The 18,727-nt window shown below is 50.2% G+C and overlaps 1 protein-coding gene across 2 annotated transcripts in view; it reads left to right on the forward strand.

Annotated features, from left to right (window-relative positions):
• Positions 1 to 2,064: 2,064 nt before the first annotated feature.
• LOC138517041 (zinc finger protein 615-like) overlaps positions 2,065 to 18,727 on the forward strand; it is a 28,014-nt gene continuing 11,351 nt past the window's right edge. Inside the window, exons 1-3 of one of the 2 annotated variants that reach the window (XM_069632558.1) lie at positions 2,065 to 2,199; positions 10,313 to 10,371; positions 10,624 to 10,716. The gene's annotated coding sequence lies outside the window, so the exon portion shown is untranslated. The remainder of the gene's footprint in view (positions 2,200 to 10,312; positions 10,372 to 10,623; positions 10,717 to 18,727) is intronic. The other variant, XM_069632559.1, reaches the window with a different exon arrangement.

Raw genomic sequence — 18,727 nt, forward strand, 5'->3', positions numbered from 1 at the left:
CACGCATGAAAAGGTGGAGTGACAGAAGAAGGACAAAACCAAGGGTCAGACGTAAAAGAAGGAGATTGGATCAAAATACGTTTGCCAACCAAGGATCAAATGACGGGCTCAAAGTTCAGCAGACCCGTAAAAGTGGTTCACAGAGGAACCAATCACGTCCGCACCAAAGACGGCACACATGGAACATGGAGAGAGTAGCCATGTTTGAAAAGAGGCGAGGGAAAAGACCCATGAAAGACCCGAGGAGAGAGAGAGAGAGAGAGAGAGAGAGAGAGAGAGAGAGAGAGAGAGAGAGAGAGAGAGAGAGAGAGAGAGAGAGAGAGAGAGAGAGAGAGAGAGAGAGAGAGAGAGAGAGAGAGAGAGAGAGAGAGAGAGAGAGAGAGAGAGAGAGAGAAGAAAAGTCGAAGTAGATGAAATTGAAGCAGATGCAACCACAGTAGAGGAAGAAGATTACCACAAGCAGGATGCCCATAGCGAGAGAGGTGAAAGGCCGAGAAGGGGAACACAGAAGACCGGTGAGACACAATAACTATGTCCTGCAATAACCTGTTTTGCATTATCAGAGGGAGGTGTGTAGAGATATCGCGAGGAAAGGGAAATGCGGCTCCCGCGCTTCACGCGCGCAGACGCTGGGAGTGGAGGCATGGCGCAACATAAGCTCCTGTGTGCTCCTCCATTGGACTGGCCTGAGAGCCTTAATAGAGGCTAACTACTGACACCATCTGCACCAGAGTTTAAGGGCCTGTTGCCCTCTTGTTGTTACATGAGTTCATATGCAGGTTTCAAGTTGATGTTCCACGTTTGAATAAAGAAACATCATCTGCAGCTACGCAGCCTCCTGTGCATCATTTCATAATTATACAACAGTAAATTTTCTTTTTTGGTGATTCTGATTTTGGTTTATCGTGTTTTACATATTTGAATCCTAAATCCACTGACTGCGATGCTGTGTGGGCCAATGGAATGTGATGTCATTAAATATGAGGAGCATGCGCAGTGCGCAGTGCGCAGTGCTAATGGTGCCGGGCATGCGCAGTGTGGGGAGATTGCCTCGCCAGTCGGGGTTCGAGGCTGCCGTTACGGATCGCGTCTAAAAGGGACATTTCGCTTAGACGCATGCGTAGAATGGTTAAAAGGTTGCCGAGCATGCGCACTAGAGAGAGCCGCGCCATTGTGAGGGTTGAGGCTGCCGCAACCGAACATGTGCGAGATACAAACTATGGGCGGGGCGCACGCAGTTCGTGGCGCTTCGAGGCCTTGAGTTTCGGAGGCGGCAGTCGGAGTGCGGGCCCCCGGGGGTTTGAACGTTGGAGTGCGGTCGGCGTGTTTCGGGTCGGTGGTCGGGCTGTTGAGGGGTGTTGCGCGGGTGGCGGTTGCGATTAGTAGTGGCAGGAGTAGCGGAGCTGGGGTCGGGGAGTGAGTTGGTGGGGGGCGTTTGTTTGTGGTGGGGTGGCTGTTGGTGTGGATTGGCTGGGTGTGGTTGTTTGCGGTGGGATTGCGGGTGGCTGGTGTTGGATTGGTGGGGTGTGGTAGTTGGCGGGGGGATTGCGGGTGGCTGGTGTTGGATTGGTGGGGTGTGGTAGTTTGCGGTAGGGTTGCAGGTGGCAGGTGTTGTTTTGGGGTAGTAGTTGTTTGTGGCTGGAGGTTCGTGTCTGGGTGTCGCTTAGGTTAGTCGCGGTGGGTTGGCGGCAGCGCGCGGTGCCTCGCCTGAAGCGCATGTGTAGGCGTACGGGCTGGGGTCTCGCGGGTCTGCGCGCTGGTCTCCGGGCTCCCTGGGTGGTGTGTTTGGGGTGTAGTGTCTGTTGGTGTGGATTGGTGGGGTGTGGTTGTTTGCGGTGGGATTGCGGGTGGCTGGTGTTGGATTGGTGGGGTGGGGTTGCGGGTGGTTTGTGTGGAAGTGTGGCCTGTGTGTTGATTGGTGTAGGTGGTGCACATCATCCTTTAGGATGGGGAAGCGCCTGCGTGGGTTCGCCCACGCGTTCGTTAATTAAGAAGAAGATACAAACTATAACTGAGCATGCGCACATTCGTATTCAGATACTGGGCATGCGCATATGCAGTGTTAGATTACTGGGCATGCGCATATGCAGTGTTAAGGTGCTGCGCATGCGTAATCGGGCGACACTGCTCAGCTCATGCCCGGTCTCTCTTCGCCTGCGGGAGACCGACGTGACGCCGGATTATCTCCAGAGTCGGAAGGTCAGTGGTTTATATTCCCCTTAATATCGTCGTCACCCCATTAGTATCTAGGACCGACCGTTTCTGCCCCCGATAATCCCCATTCTCGTCTTTTTCCACTCCTGCTCTCCCCGGGCCCTCCTTTTCACTCTGCCTGTCTCTGGCCCTCATCTTCCTCTCGGTCGCTCACACTCCTGCTCTCCCCGGGCCCTCCTCTTCTGGCCTCTCCTCTTCACTCTGCCTGTCTCTGGCCCTCATCTTCCTCTCGGTCGCTCACACTCCTGCTCTCCCCGGGCCCTCCTCTTCTGGCCTCTCCTCTTCACTCTGCCTGTCTCTGGCCCTCATCTTCCTCTCGGTCGCTCACACTCCTGCTCTCCCCGGGCCCTCCTTTTCACTCTGCCTGTCTCTGGCCCTCATCTTCCTCTCGGTCGCTCACACTCCTGCTCTCCCCCAGGGCTTCTCCTCTTCACTCTGCCTGTCTCTGGCCCTCATCTTCCTCTCGGTCGCTCACACTCCTGCTCTCCCCGGGCCCTCCTTTTCACTCTGCCTGTCTCTGGCCCTCAACTTCCTCTCGGTCGCTCACACTCCTGCTCTCCCCCAGGGCTTCTCCTCTTCACTCTGCCTGTCTCTGGCCCTCATCTTCCTCTCGGTCGCTCACACTCCTGCTCTCCCCGGGCCCTCCTTTTCACTCTGCCTGTCTCTGGCCCTCATCTTCCTCTCGGTCGCTCACACTCCTGCTCTCCCCGGGCCCTCCTTTTCACTCTGCCTGTCTCTGGCCCTCATCTTCCTCTCGGTCGCTCACACTCCTGCTCTCCCCCAGGGCTTCTCCTTTTCACTCTGCCTGTCTCTGGGCCTCATCTTCATCTCGGTCGCTCACACTCCTGCTCTCCCCCAGGGCTTCTCCTCTTCACTCTGCCTGTCTCTGGCCCTCATCTTCCTCTCGGTCGCTCACACTCCTGCTCTCCCCGGGCCCTCCTTTTCACTCTGCCTGTCTCTGGCCCTCATCTTCCTCTCGGTCGCTCACACTCCTGCTCTCCCCCAGGGCTTCTCCTTTTCACTCTGCCTGTCTCTGGGCCTCATCTTCATCTCGGTCGCTCACACTCCTGCTCTCCCCCAGGGCTTCTCCTCTTCACTCTGCCTGTCTCTGGCCCTCATCTTCCTCTCGGTCGCTCACACTCCTGCTCTCCCCGGGCCCTCCTTTTCACTCTGCCTGTCTCTGGCCCTCATCTTCCTCTCGGTCGCTCACACTCCTGCTCTCCCCGGGCCCTCCTTTTCACTCTGCCTGTCTCTGGCCCTCATCTTCCTCTCGGTCGCTCACACTCCTGCTCTCCCCGGGCCCTCCTTTTCACTCTGCCTGTCTCTGGCCCTCATCTTCCTCTCGGTCGCTCACACTCCTGCTCTCCCCGGGCCCTCCTTTTCACTCTGCCTGTCTCTGGCCCTCATCTTCCTCTCGGTCGCTCACACTCCTGCTCTCCCCGGGCCCTCCTTTTCACTCTGCCTGTCTCTGGCCCTCATCTTCCTCTCGGCCGCTCACACTCCTGCTCTCCCTGGACCCTCCTTTTCTGGCCTCTCCTCTTCACCACGCCTGTCTCTGTGCCTCATCTTCCCCTCGGTTGCTCACACTCCTGCTCCCCCTGTGCCCTCCTTTTCTGGCCTCTCCTCTTCACTCTGCAGGTTTCTGGACCTCATCTTCCTCTCAGTCACTCACACTCCTGCTCTCCCCGGACCCTCCTTTTCTGGCCGCTCCTGTCTCTGGTCCTCATCTTCCTCTCGGTCACTCACACTCCTGCTCTCCCCAGGCCCTCCTTTTCTGGCCTCTCTTATCTCTGGGCCTCATCTTCCTCTCGGTCACTCACACTCCTGCTCTCCCCAGGCCCTCCTTTTCTGGCTTTTCCTGTCTTTGGGCCTCATCCACCTCTCGGTCGCTCACACTCCTGCTCTACCCGGACCCTCCTTTTCTGGCCTCTCCTTCCTCTCGGTCACGAGAGGAAGGAGAGGCCACACTCCTCAGCCTCCTGCCTGTTCTTTTTATTCTATTTTACCCTGCGCAGAGGAATCACTGCAAAGCTGTCCATGACACTGCACAATATCTATTTCTATAGGGATGCATTTAATAAAGGTGCAGCACAAGCCCAGGAAGCTCGGTCAGCATGCACATGTGGGTCTGCCTGTGAAAGGGCCCTTTATATCCCAAACCTAGGGGGCCGTTCAAATGTACGGCCCCCCTAAACCATTTTAGGACATGGTGGCTCGAGATGCCTCTTGTCTGGAGAAGCCGCCCCTCAGTTAAGCACTGTGAGGGTAATGCAGGGCAGCACGTGGCGTGTGGAGGATGTGCAGGAAGTAACCTTGCTTCTGCTGGCAGTGACCCTCACATCCCTGCCTGTGTCTAGAGAATGCTCCACTCAGTTATGCACTGTGAGGGTAATGCAGGGAGCGCGTGGAGTGTGAAGGACGTGCTGGAAGCAACCTTGCTTCTGCTGGTAGTTACCCTCACATCCTTGCCTGTGTCTGGAGAAAGGTCCCCTCTGTTGTGAGGGTAATGCAGGGCAGCAAGGGGAGTGTGGAGGATGGGCAGGAAGTACCCTTGCTTCTGCTGGCAGTGACCCTCACATCCTTGCCTGTGTCTGGAGAAGGTGCCCCTCAGTTAAGCACTGTGAGGGTAATGCAGGGCAGCGTGTGGAGGACGTGCAGGACGTGTCCTTGCTTCTGCTGGCAATGACCCTCACATCATTGCCTGTGTCTGGAGAATGCTCCCCTCAGTTAAGCACTGTGAGGGTAATGCAGGGCAGCACGTGGCGTGTGGAGGATGTGCAGGAAGTAACCTTGCTTCTGCTGGTAGTTACCCTCACATCCTTGCCTGTGTCTGGAGAAGGCTGGAAGTGACAGGGACAATGGTGTACTTCAATATAAAGTGGAACTATTTTCCTCCTGCCTCGCTCCCTCCTTCTACCCCGACTCCATACACCCCACGCTCCACTGGCACCCATCAATTCAATCCCCATATCTGTGTCCTTCTTCCCCTCCACCCACTGTATTTTGCAACACTACTATCACAACTGATAAACTACGGTAAAAGGGTAGCATCAGTGATCACAGACACGTTCTCCAAGAGAAACTCCAAATCGCGTCGAACAACACGGGCCATACATAGCCATTTGTGCGACCAACTCATGCTAATAAGGGAAGGATTCTGCGGGCCACTCTGCCTGCACTATCTATGTCTCTTTTGGATGGACCAGCTCTTGCTATTCGCATCAAGTTAGCAAAGAGTGATTATCGCAAATTATCGTTGAAAAAACGATACCACCTAGACTGTGGCTACTAGCGATCTCTAGTTGGCCTGGCACTAAATAAAGACAGCCGTCCATTCTGGAAGGCCGTCCAGGGATACCATCTGGTGCCGGCTCGTGATATCATTGGCCTCTTCGAAACAGTTTGGTCTGAATTCCTTGCCAATTCTTTGGGAAACAGTGGGAAAGCCCTACTCTTGCCTCTAATTGAACGAGCAAACTGGCAATACCAAAAGGGGCCCTGTGACATGCTGAAGTTGATCACAGGTAGCAACTCATTGAGGGCCCCGGGACTGGATGGAATTTGCAGTTCCTTAATTAAAAACGATGCTGCTCATTGGGCGGTTGCTCTCGGTTGGCTCTTCAAATGCATTGCAGAATTCCAGGTGCTCCCCCTCTCAGGGCACGATAGCATCATTGTGCCTATTTGGAAGAAGGGTAGCCGTGAGGAATCAAGCAACTACCAGTTGCTGGCAACGTTGGACGCTTCATCTAAGATTTTCTCTCGATTACTAATGAGTGAGCTACATGAATGGGTTGTGGACGCTAACCTTATTCCTCTAAATAAAACAGGTTTTCAGCTGGGTTTAAATACGACCACACATTGCCTGGCATTAAGATCTGTAATACAGCAGGCATGGGGTATCCGTGGAAGCCAAGTGTTCGTGGCCTTCATCGATTATAGTGCAGCCTTTGATTCTGTGAACAGGGGTCAGCTTTGGACAAAACTGGTGGACTGGCATATTCCACCAGAATTGGACTCTATGATCATCGCTTTACACGAGAACACTCGGGTAAAGGTTAGGTTAGACCAAACAGGGACGACGTCTACCTGGATTTCCACCTACCAGGGTTTAAAGCAAGGATGCAATCTAGCCTCTCTCCCATTTAACCTACATTTAGCGGACATGGGGTCTGCACTGGTCAATCAGACCTCGGTCGCAACGAAACTGGGCACTGCCTCAATGCCGTGGCTAGTCTACGCCAATGATATTGTATTGATGGACCTCACTCCGGCAGCCCTTCAGGCATCCTAGGACCGCCTGAAGTCCTTTTCAGATGCAAATTCCTTGGTCATCAACATTAATAAACCCAAGGTCATGGTCTTTTGCCCGATGCCATAAAACAAAGCGGATGAGATGGAATCTTGACAGAAAGAGTTGGATGTGGTACAAGAATACAAATGTATCGGTCTTCTTTTTGACCACCATTTGCTGGCTCTAGCCATATGGAATCTCTGAAACTTAAGGGTGCCCACATTACAGGGTGACTGAAAAATCTAGCCTCCAAGGGCGGTGATTACTCAGTGGGCATTTTAGTGCAATTGTACACAGCCACGCTCCTACCCATTTTAATGTATGGAGCGGACAGCTGGGCTAATGCTAATACGAATGCTCTCTCCAACCTTGAGGGGACTCTCTTAAAAAAGCTGTTCCACCTTCTGTCACACACTCCTGCAGAAATGTTATATCTCAAGCTGGGATTGATGCCGTGTATAGCCAGAAATGTTATATCTCGAGCTGGGATTGATGCCGTGTATAGCCAGAAATGTTATATCTCGAGCTGGGATTGATGCCGTGTATAGCCAGAAATGTTATATCTCGAGCTGGGATTGGTGCCGTGAGTAGCGGGAGTTCAACTGTCTAAACTTTTCTCTCACTGGAAACTGGCTAATGCACCAACGGGAAGCCTCCATCATCTCATCTTTGAGGCAGCACATCTAAAGGTGTCTTTATTCCACGCAGTAATCTGATTAAGATCATCACAGATTCTTCTAGCTGGCACTCTGGGTTCCTGGAGGACCCTTTGACCTTTAGCTTCCCCCGCTATAAATATGGGCTGAAATCGAAGGTTGTAAACAGCCTTCCAGGAGCAGTACTTCAGTAAAATCCAAACTAAGAATAACTGCCTGGAGTTCTCTGCTTATATTAGGAGCAGTATCGGGTTCCAAGCTATATCCAGGAGTTCCTGGAGAATCCACTAGCCTGGGACTTTCTAAGGCTAAAAACAAAATGCAGTTAATACCTTCGAAATTACTGGCTCATGGACCAGCAGCCGGCATAGCCAAAGAACTTGTCGCTTGTGTAGAGAACAGGTTTTGGAAATGGTTAAACATCTATTGACGGAATGCGAAACCATGGTCACAATGAGAACGAGTGCTTTGAATTCAGCAGGAAATTGCAATGTATTGAGGGGGGAACTCTGGGACCATCTGATTAATAGGAATGAAGTTGGTGGCAATAGTTAATTTTTGTGGAAGGGGGAACACAAGCTTATGGACTGTGATTAGGGGAACTGTGCTGGAAGCGATAGTCGTGGGTCTGTTGTATTCCATTTGTTGTTTTGGAAAATTGGTTACGTTTTTGACTCTTATTCGGGGTCCGAAGGGGGGAGGGGTGTGGATGATGCATTATTTTGTCGCGAAAACACAAGTAAAGAAAATGCATTTAAAAGAGCACCATTAGTTTGTCCCCACAGCAATGCAGCTTCATGCAGCCCCCCCTCTAATCAGCTAACATTCACACCTCTTATGGGACGCGCCCAGGACTATAGCCAGACCCCCCTCCCATTGCCTGGACAGGACAAACTCGCATCATTGCCGAGCGCTGGCAATGGACGTTCTGCCATCTAAACAAAATCGCACTGGCACTTGCTCCTTGCACGCTACTCACTTGCACCCGCCCAAAACAAAATCCTCAATTTCACCCGACCCGGTCACTTCAATGCGCTCTCACCCGTCCAAAATGAAATCCTCTATTGCCCCCGGCCGGGTCACTTCAATGCGCTCTCACCTGCCCAAAATTAAATCCTCCATTTCCCTCCAGCTGGGTGACTTCAATGCGCTCTCACCCGCCCAATATGAAATCATCCATCCCCCCCCCCCCCTCCCGCCGGGTCACTTCAATGCGCTTTCACCCGCCCAAAATGAAATCCTCCATTTCCCTCCAGCTGGGTGACTTCAATGCGCACTCACCCTCCCAATATGAAATCCTCCATTGCCCCCCGGCCGGGTCACTTCAATGCGCTCTCACCCGTCTAAAATGAAATCCTCCATTGCCCCCGGCCGGGTCACTTCAATGCGCTCTCACCCGCCCAAAATGAAATCCTCCATTGCCCCCGGCCGGGTCACTTCAATGCGCTCTCACCCGCCCAAAATGAAATCCTCCATTGCCCCCGGCCGGGTCACTTCAATGCGCTCTCACCCGTCCAAAATGAAATCCTCCATTTCCCCCCGGCCGGGTCACTTCAATGCGCTCTCACCGGTCCAAAATGAAATCCTCCATTTCCCCCCCGGCCGGGTCACTTCAATGCGCTCTCACCCGTCCAAAATGAAATCCTCCATTTCCCCCCGGCCGGGTCACTTCAATGCGCTCTCACCCATCCAAAATGAAATCCTCCATTTCCCCCGGCCGGGTCACTTCAATGCGCTCTCACCTGCCCAATATGAAATCGTCCATTCCACCCCCCCCCCCTGCCGGGTCACTTCAATGCGCTCTCACCCGCCCAAAATGAAATCCTCCATTTCCCTCCAGCTGGATGACTTTAATGCGCACTCACCCTCCCAATATGAAATCCTCCATTGCCCCCCCGCCGGGTCACTTCAATGCGCTTTGACCCGTCCAAAATGAAATCCTCCATTTCCCCCCGGCCGGGTCACTTCAATGCACTCTCACCCGTCCAAAATGAAATCCTCCATTGCCCCCGGCCGGGTCACTTCAATGCGCTCTCACCCGTCCAAAATTAAATCCTCCATTTCCCTCCAGCTGGGTGACTTCAATGCGCACTCACCCTCCCAATATGAAATCCTCCATTGCCCCCCGGCCGGGTCACTTCAATGCTCTCTCACCCGTCCAAAATGAAATCCTCCATTGCCCCCGGCCGGGGGACTGAAACAGCTGAGAGGTATGCTTGGCAACACGGGGGCAGTGTTGGTGAAGATTCTGCCCTAATGTTCTCCAGCACTCCTGAAACCAAAGGGGCAGCAGGCGAACGCTAGGAGGGGCCACATGGATTCAGACAGGCCAAGGTCATCATGTTATGTAGAACGCTAGGAGGAGGAACATGGATTCAGACAGGCCAAGGTCATCCATATTAAGAAGAACGCTAGGAGGGGCCACATGGATTCAGACAGGCCAAGGTCATCCATATTAAGAACGCTAGGAGGCGGCACATGGATTCAGACAGGCCAAGGTCATCCGTGTTATGGAGAACGCTAGGAGGGGCCACATGGATTCAGACAGGCCAAGGTCATCATGTTATGTAGAACGCTAGGAGGCGGCACATGGATTCAGACAGGCCAAGGTCATCCGTGTTATGGAGAATGCTAGGAGGGGGCACATGGATATAGACAGGCCAAGGTCATCATGTTATGGACAATGCTAGGAAGTGGCACATGGATTCAGACAGTTCATTGTCATCCATGTTATTTAGGGGTTCATCCAGACCTCCCCTTTTCTATTCAAAGCATCCTCAGAATTGTATGGGGGCATGTTTGTATGTATGACCACTTTTTGGGGTGTGAATTGAGTGCTTTGTCCTTAGTCTCTCTACACTGTGAAGAAATATTGCCAGCTTGATCATTAGAACTTGCTTGAGTATAGGTACTCTTCTTTTGAAGTTATACACATTGTCAAAAAAGAATTGCATGAACTCAGACAAATAGTAGTACTTGATTAAAGCACGACTTGTGATGCAGTAGCCACCGATGGTTATAACTGTGAGAATTGTTCTTTGGTTTTTGGGTGGTGGGCTGGAGGAAGCTCGGTGTTACAGAATGCTCGTAGAAGCCACACCTGAGTTAATTTTTCAAATATTTGACCTGCTGTCCTCTTCCCTTTTAGGTTCAAAATTCTAGAAGAGCAGTCCCCGGAAGTTGGACCTTGTGGAAGTGCACTGCCAAGTAAGCGCACCAGAGTGACTTGTGTGGTCATCCTTAGTGTGGGGCAAGCATGGTAGCTGTGGGGTGGGTGCTGCAGCTGTGGGGTGGGTGCTGCTGACAGGAATTCACAACTGAAGGCTTGTTCGTGTGGGTATTTTCTTCTCAGTGACTGGCAAAGCAGAGGCACTGGGAATGCCGAGGGCTCACAAGAACCATCGTTGAGAGTTTTCTTTTCTAAGATTAATATTCTGACTTACTGTTGTTACTTTCCAGGGTCAGTGGTCAATATAAAACAAGGCAGTGCCTACCAATTTCTGAGGTTGAAGCACGCGACATCCTCTGCATGTCTCACCACAGTGAAGTGAGGTAAGAAGTTTGGTGGAGAGGGATCCAAAGCTGGTGCATTGTGTGGGAAGTTTGTAAGCAACCAGCAAGCATGTGTTCATATGTGTTGCTACAGCGGGTATTCCTGCAGAATTCTGGTTGCAGAATTATTTTGGAGTGCTGTAAAATGGAGGGGCTGTGTATTTGAAAGTTGAAAGGTTTTAAAAAAGTTGCCATGTACAGAGGGCTTGTTTTTGTGAAGTGATGGGCAAAGCGGCTTGGAGTGCGGCTGAGCTTACTGGATGCAAAGCTAGAACCTCACACTTGGAGAGGCAATACTGAATTCCTGAATGGGCTGTGGTCAGCACAGTCAGCAATGTCCCTTGGAGAGGCAATACTTAATTCCTGAATGGGCTGTGGCCAGCACAGTCAGTCAGCAATGTCCCTTGGAGAGGCAATACTGAATTCCAGAATGGCCTTTCGCCAGCACAGTCAGTCAGCAATGTCCCTTGCCTATCTTTCGATGCTGGAATCCACCCAGCTCTTTAAACAGGGCTCCTTAGGACATGTAGAAAACACTATAGCACCTGTGGGGGCCCTTTTAGAGGAACATGATTGTCCTGCCCCTGATTTTACTTAACAGCCTTTTGGTGCACCTCATTCGGTACATGAAATTCAGGTAATCGTGATAGGCTTTGTTAGGGAGAATTCTCTCTTTAGGCTGAATTTCCTAACCTAGTGAGTCCCTGTAGGCCGAAGATACAGAGATAATGACCTTGGAGATGGTGGTATAAGATTCCAAACTTACCTCACTTCACTGTGGTGAGACATCCAGCTCCCCTGAGTGCAAGACTCAGGCTTCCTCAAAGAGGGGCTCTTTTCCACAATGTACCTCTCTGCTGTTTTAGTTAGAACAGACAGAGATGTCAATTGAATAAAAGAGCGGGGAGAACACACACCGCCAATACCAATGCTGCAAAAGAATACCAAGATATTAAAAAGTGTTGATATTATGCAAGTAATTAGAACAGATGAAATGATGGGACAACTACCTATATAGATATTGGAGTGGAGTTGAATTTCCCCGGGAATGATCTAAATAAAGAATAACACAAATGAGTGGAATTGAACTAAATTCAGTATCGGTTCCCACTATAGCTATAGGATTGATATTCACTGACCTGAAATAAGATAGTAGAGTAAGAGGAGTCCAAGATTCTGAAGACAACGACAGGAGAAAATAACAAACAGGGAAGTTAGTACTGGTAAGTAACCCCAAACGGCACTAGGGACGCACTAGTGCCGGGTTGGTGCAGTTCAGGAGGGCGTTCATGTGCACTTAAGAGCAATCACAAGAAAAGTCACTCAATGTCCCAGAATCCAACAGAAGACAATATCCATGGAAGGCAATAGGTATGCACCTGAGTTCACGAGTATAGCTGAGTAGCTGATCCAGATAGGAGACGGCAATTGAAGAGCAGAGCGGCAGCTGGGAAGAACCACCAAAGAAGAGAGACGTATCCATTAGCGTTCCGAGTCCAACAACCAGATGAGCACGACAGGAATAAAGGATGAGACGAAGCAATCCAAAAGTCAGGCAAAGGGTCAAAACTAGGAGTTCAAAAGGATTCGTGTAAGGAAACACGAAGAGGAAACAGTACGTAGATCGCGTGTAGCTGGTAACGCTAATTAGCAGTAACGAGCCCCTTGGAAGACAGTGGTTTTATAGTCGTAAGTGGGGCGTGGCTTGCTGTGCGTCTTCCACGTACAAGACGTATCAGGTGACGTGGAGTGCGTCGACGTCTGTACAGACGCCGTGTTAGCTTGTACCTGGACCATAGAGGAGCCTGTAAAGAGGTTGTATTTTGCAAGGATGCCCGCGGGGAAGTCTGAAGTGTAACAGTCCCCCAGCAGCTTTGCTGGATTTCTGGAGTTTTTTTTTTTTTCTCCTGCCAAGAGTGAGACTCTTTTTCTCCCACTCTTGGACATGATTTATGGTGTTCCTTTGACTGTTAATGTGTTTTATGGGCTATGGGGTCCTTTACTCCATAGGGTCTCATGTGTTTTTACTATGTGTGTTACACAGCTCCCTCCGTGCAGTGACACAGGGGTGTCATAGTGACACCCCACCATAGACTCCATACCCTGGGACTGACTACTGTCTCCCAGGGCATGTAAAGTCACATTGGCTTTACTAGTCCCAAATTATTAACAGAAACCAATACAAACCATCACATTGTGAACGCACTGGTCGGGGCAATTCGATTGCCCCGGGGTCTGTTAGTCGAGGGGGCACGTCTCCGCCCCCCTGATCGAGTTTTGGCTGGTGGCAGTGGATACTACTTTTTATATTCGACCGCGAATATTTCCCTATGGGATTTTCCCATTGTTGGAGGCTACCAACTTGAATTATTTAATTCTCATAGCCTCGAACATACCGCCGGTTTATTTAATTAATATTAATTCGCCGGTTGGTATTTTTTGCCAGGACTCGATTATAAAATGGCGTTTGTGTTCTCTTCTGTGACTCCAACCCAAGTTGAGCCCTTTGTTCCACTTTTTGGCTGGCTTCTCCACAGAAGCCTCCAAAAGTGGTGCCACACTGTCTGGGTACCACAGGGGGTGTGGGAGGGGGTTTAGGCACCCTGGATTGAGTTACCTTGGTAACTCAAGTCGCACTCTTGTGTGATTGGCCCAAGTAGTGAGCTGGCCGGCTCACCACTTAGCATGTTTGACAGCTAGGCTGAGTGAATGGGGGTATGCTGCATAAAAGCAGGGCTTTGGGGACTGGAACTTCAGAAGTCGCCACAGGACCTGAGAATCCGACGAGGGAGAAGCTGAGCCGACCTACCACGACAACCCCACCGGTGGAGCCCTGCGGAACCGACTCACCACTTCCCGACGACAGAGAAGATCTCCCGGCTGGAGAGGCTTCTTCCCCTCACTGGTGGGCACAACCAGTTTACCTTCTTCTCTTCGCACCCCAGACCGGTCTGTGGTCGAATTGCCCGTGCCAAGCACCCCGGCAGCCGGATAGCCACTTACCACTGGACCGCGAATGAACGGACCGCTCCTTGTACCTGAGAAACTCCGCGGCTGGTTTCTTCCCTGGCAGTGCAACGGACTCCTGTCTTCCTCCCTGACGAGATCCTCTCTTCCCCCGGACGAAGCACCGACTTGCATCCGCTGCCAGGAACAACTGTCCCTGCTGGAGTATTCTCACCACTTTAAGGTACCGTGTCCGCCAGGCCTCCCTTTCTAAAGATTGCTACAAGGTAATAATAACCCCTTAACCTTCTGGACTGGGCTGGCCGCCTTGACCCTGTAACTGGTCCCTTTCTTTGGTCCAACTCCTTTTTGAACCGTTACAAGACTTTTGTGCACTGCAACCGTGTGACCTTGGACACGTTTCGTTTTGATCCTCTTAAAGCGGATGCGGCCTACTGGCTCTGAATTCACGGTGTTACTTTGCCTTCCTCTCTTGTTGTGTTTGTGAAAAAGTGTTGGGATCTGTTTCAATTTATTCTCTGCTTTTCTCTCCCTTTTTAAAACAAATTATTAGAGTGCCATCTACGTTAAGCGCTCACCGCTGTCTGAAAATAAGTGGGGCTTTACTTAGACTTGTCTAATATTCTTTTAAGGGAGTGTATATCTTTTAGTGACCGTGTTTTTAAATTGCTTACTATTAGTGCCTGTGTGTTTTTCTAGATGTGGTTTTAAATAAATAATTATATCTCTTTTACACCAAGCCCTGGTCAGTGTTTACTTGTTCTATTGTGTTCTCTTGACCTATTGTGAATACTCTGTATACTGCCTAACTCTTCTGAGGGAAGTCTGACTGCTCAGCCACAGCTACCAAGTGAATCTGTGTGGTACAGACTGCTACCAAGTGGGTTTACTGCCAAACACCTGTAGTCCTAAATCTTTTGCAGTGGTCCCAGAGGGAACTGCCAGGTTTCTGCCTAACGGGCTTTAACACAGGAGTTTACATTTTTTGTTAGGTGAGGAACTCGTTTTGAGATGGTTTTTGTCCAAAAAATATAGTGTCAAAAAGAAGTCAGACATTGGCAGAGAATGAAACCTGCAATGTCCAGGAAGTGATGGCACATACGGAAGCTTCTCCTTGGCCAAAATAAAACAACCTACCACTGATGCTGAGAAAATGGTTCTACCAGCAGGCATGGAAATGTGCAGGAGAATGAGTGCTGAAGTCCAGCTTTGTTGTCTGTGGCCATCTGGCCACTGGCCATGGCCAGAGGGGACCGGCTATGTGGTTGTAGAATCCCATTATGTGGGAATTTTGTAGGAAAAGTTGGCAGCATTGTTCTGGAAGAAGGTTTTCCATATCCCAAAAGCAGTACCATTGGCCGATGTGCTTCACAAACTGGGTCAACCCCCAATCCAGACCTTTATAGATCGGGGTTGTCTACAATTCTATGCCAAGACTTTGGTGCCCAAGCCTGCTTCTTTTTTTGTCCATTATAATTCTATGCTGGGAAAGGGTTCCTGTAGAGCATTGGAGCAGTGGGGGCGATTGTGTAGAGAACTGTTGCTAAATATAGATATGTCAACCTAGGAGTTGTCAGGGGGACCCCAATAAATCAAAAATGACGTTGTATAGATATGTATGGATTGAGTTGAGGGCAGAGTTAATGGTATATCATTGTTTTAACACCATTTTAGTTGATCAGTTTAAAATGTTAATGTGCTGTTGCCATACTTAACGAAACATCCTTCCAGGGACTTCGATTTTAAAGTCCTGAGGTTGAAAATAAATCTGCTCCAGACAAGGGAAGTGTTGGGGATTAGGGGGAAAGGTCCAAGAGGTGTGCGACTGTGGCGGTATTGTTTGAGGAGGATCAATCCCTGAAACCCTTGTGCGTACCTTGTCCTGATTCCGCCCCCCCCCCCCCCTTAGGGAGAGAGAAACACTTTGGGTTAGACTGGTCCTTAGCTGGTGATGAGTTTTGGGTTAGGATTTTATTAGAGTTTTAGATTTCTTGGGAAATATGCTAGAGTTTTAGTAATGATTTGAATCAAGAGTTTTAGATATTCTGGGAAACGTGTTGGATTTGTAGTATTGCTATAGAATTAACGTGTCTGGCTGATTAATAATGTATTCATTCTTACTAAGATTGACATGTGTGAAAAGTCCAATTTTCAACTAAAACACAATAAATACAATTAAATAAATATGTGGGTAAAGTGTACAGGGGGGCCCTGTGGCGTCCCTTCCGACCCACGTTGCAGCGGCGGAACTGGCACCGCAGCGGTATAAGGGAATCAACGGCAATAAGGGAAGTAAGGGAGGGGGGATAGATATAGGGCTGCTGGCGGGCAAGGGATTTGGCTTGTTTGGCTGGAGGTCAAATAGATTAGCAGCGAAATAAACTACGGTCAATTCCACCATAAATGTATTGACCTCGGTCAAACAAACCATATCCGCCGCAAAACATGAACACTGCACATTGTGAGGAATCTGAAGTCTGCCTCACATCTTTTCCTATATATCCTCCTCCCAGGGGGCCAGGGAAAGGCCTTTGCTTTTGGATCCTGACCCTGGGGGTGGATTTGCAAGGGAGGATCACCTGGTTGGAGAAGACTTGGGGAGTGGGGACGAGGCCCCCTTGGGTGAGACACGGTATCCCCTATTTCCCTTTTAAGATGTCCCATCAATCCCCTAGACCTTTGCAGGGTATTGTAGGTTAGACCCTTATTTTCCCATAGACATTCATTCATTCATACATACACACACCACTCAAGTACTGTGACGAAGAAGATGACTAACGAGCTCTGCAGGTGGAACAACCAGAAAAGTCCACCTAATAGCTTTGGCCAGTGTTGGGTAAGATTTCCACAGAGCTGGTAAATCTTCCTGACCTGGGTCAACCCCAGAACATTTTGCTTTACTGGTGGGATATTTTTCCTTCATACCTCAGTGAGTGGGAACATTTTTCCACACTCACATAATCTTTAACTCCTACTCTCCATAGTGTCTTTTTTAAAGTTATTCTCTTTGACAACTTATTGGCAATAAGTGACTATTGTTGCTGGGTTGCCTAGGGGCTCCTCTTTTAACTTTCTTTTGCTAACCTTGAGAGAACTACAGTTCCCATGGGTAGAAAGGATCTTTGGATCCCTTTTACATTTTGTTAAGTGAAACCAGCAACCCCCCCTTATGTGGATTGCTGAGGAGATACAATGTATCCCCTTTCACATTTAAACTGTAACAATTCTGTTGTAGGGACAATCTCAGCTTCAATGGCTGGTGGCAGTGATACCTTGTATTAATTTGGTGCACCTTTACCGCGGGCTGTGTTCACGGTTGCAGTAAAGGGATCTAAGGGTGTACATTTTTACCAAAATGGCTCCTGTCTTCTTTTTTCACCATTTTAGTGTTTCTTGTCGTTTCTTGATCCTTCCCCTGACATCCAGGGTGGGAAATTCCTTTGTGTGATTTTTATCTTTAACGGGAGTCCCCTGGACTCCCCTCCCAGGCTCTAGTCTGTCGGTGAGGGCAGGAAGTGAGGGAGGAGTCCAAAACTCCACAGCCCTTTGTCTTACGCCTTGCCTGAATGGGGACAAATCCCAGTGGGGGTGCTGGCTGTCCTGATTGGACAACCAGACGACCCTTCTAGTAAAATGCAGGGAGAGAATGCAGAGGTTGTGTTGTAATTCCTGATAAATACTGTGAAGCTGAAGAGTAGTCGACCACTGGAACTTAAACCGAAGAGGATAGCGAAGTAAAAGTGGCAGAAACATTTTCTAGCGACCGGAGAGCCTGCTGTGTAACCCGATCCTGCTGCAGCCCTTCCTTCCAATCGACCATGGGACTCCGGAAATGACGATCCTGACCCAGAGACTGGTGCAACCACTTGACTTAAGAAGACCTGCATTTTGAGCTATCCCACATGTTGCTGCGACCTTCCGTTGCTGCAATACCCCTATACCCTGGGACCTCGAGCCACTGTGCGGTGCACAGTTTTCTGAATTCCAAATCTCGCTGAAACTTTGTGGGCATCCTGGTGGATCTCCAGAGACACTAATCGAGTCCGAAAAGTCCCCTCAACAGACTACTGGACATTGATTATTCAGTGTGCGTACATTTATTTCTAAACAGTCTTCACCATTCCCAGTGCCTTGTGTAACCCAGTTCATCAGAAATATTGTGCATGTGCAGTCAAAGATTGGCATACAGCACGTCTTTCGGGCACATTCTGCTGTGGCCGATATGCAGCATCTTCCTCCTCATCTTCCGGTGGATTTAGTTCCATGTCAGGTGGCAGGGTACATTGCGCCGGATGCACATGTTGTGCAGCATGGCACATACCAAAACAATCTTCCCCACCTTCTCAGGGCTGTATACGAGTGCCCCACCAGACCTGCTGAGGCAAGGCAGCGAAACCGTGCCTTCAACAGCCCAAAAGTCTGCTCAATCATCACACGAGTGCGTGCATGTGCACGATTGTAGTCCTCTTCATGCCTGTTGAGTGGATGCCTGGCAGGGGTGAGGAGCCACGGCTTCGGGGATACCCAGCATTTCCTGTATGGGAGCAATTGAGATTATCATTGTGAGGGTTTTTGCCATTCCTTGTGTGCGCTGGCTGTACATTGTTCGTGGTCAAATGTAAGAGATCATTGCTGCCAGCTATTGCCATTTCATTAGAGCAACACTCAGGTTGGTGTACTTGATGTTGATCCATGGTAGGGGAGCATGGGTAACTCCCCCCAACAACCACCCCCATGACCCAGCCAGCAGACAGGTTACATATGCTTGTTGCCCCCACAACAACCCCCATGGCCCAGCCAGCAGACAGGTTACCTATGCTTGTGCCCCCCCCCCAACAACAACCCCCATGGCCCTGTGGTTGTACTTACCCAGCAGCCAGGCATGTTGTGCAGCGTGTCGTTCCATGTAGCGGGGAAGCGTGGAGTTGCGCAGCACCATTGTATCATTGTGGATCCCGGAAATCTGGCACTGCAATGCATTATTATCTTGCCTGCATCGCACACCATCTGGACATTCAGGGAGTGGTAGAGTTTCCGGTTGCGG

The sequence above is a fragment of the Ambystoma mexicanum genome, chromosome 6q (genome assembly GCF_040938575.1).
Source record: "Ambystoma mexicanum isolate Mex_15411 chromosome 6q, UKY_AmexF1_1, whole genome shotgun sequence".
In the NCBI taxonomy this organism is placed as follows: domain Eukaryota; kingdom Metazoa; phylum Chordata; class Amphibia; order Caudata; family Ambystomatidae; genus Ambystoma; species Ambystoma mexicanum.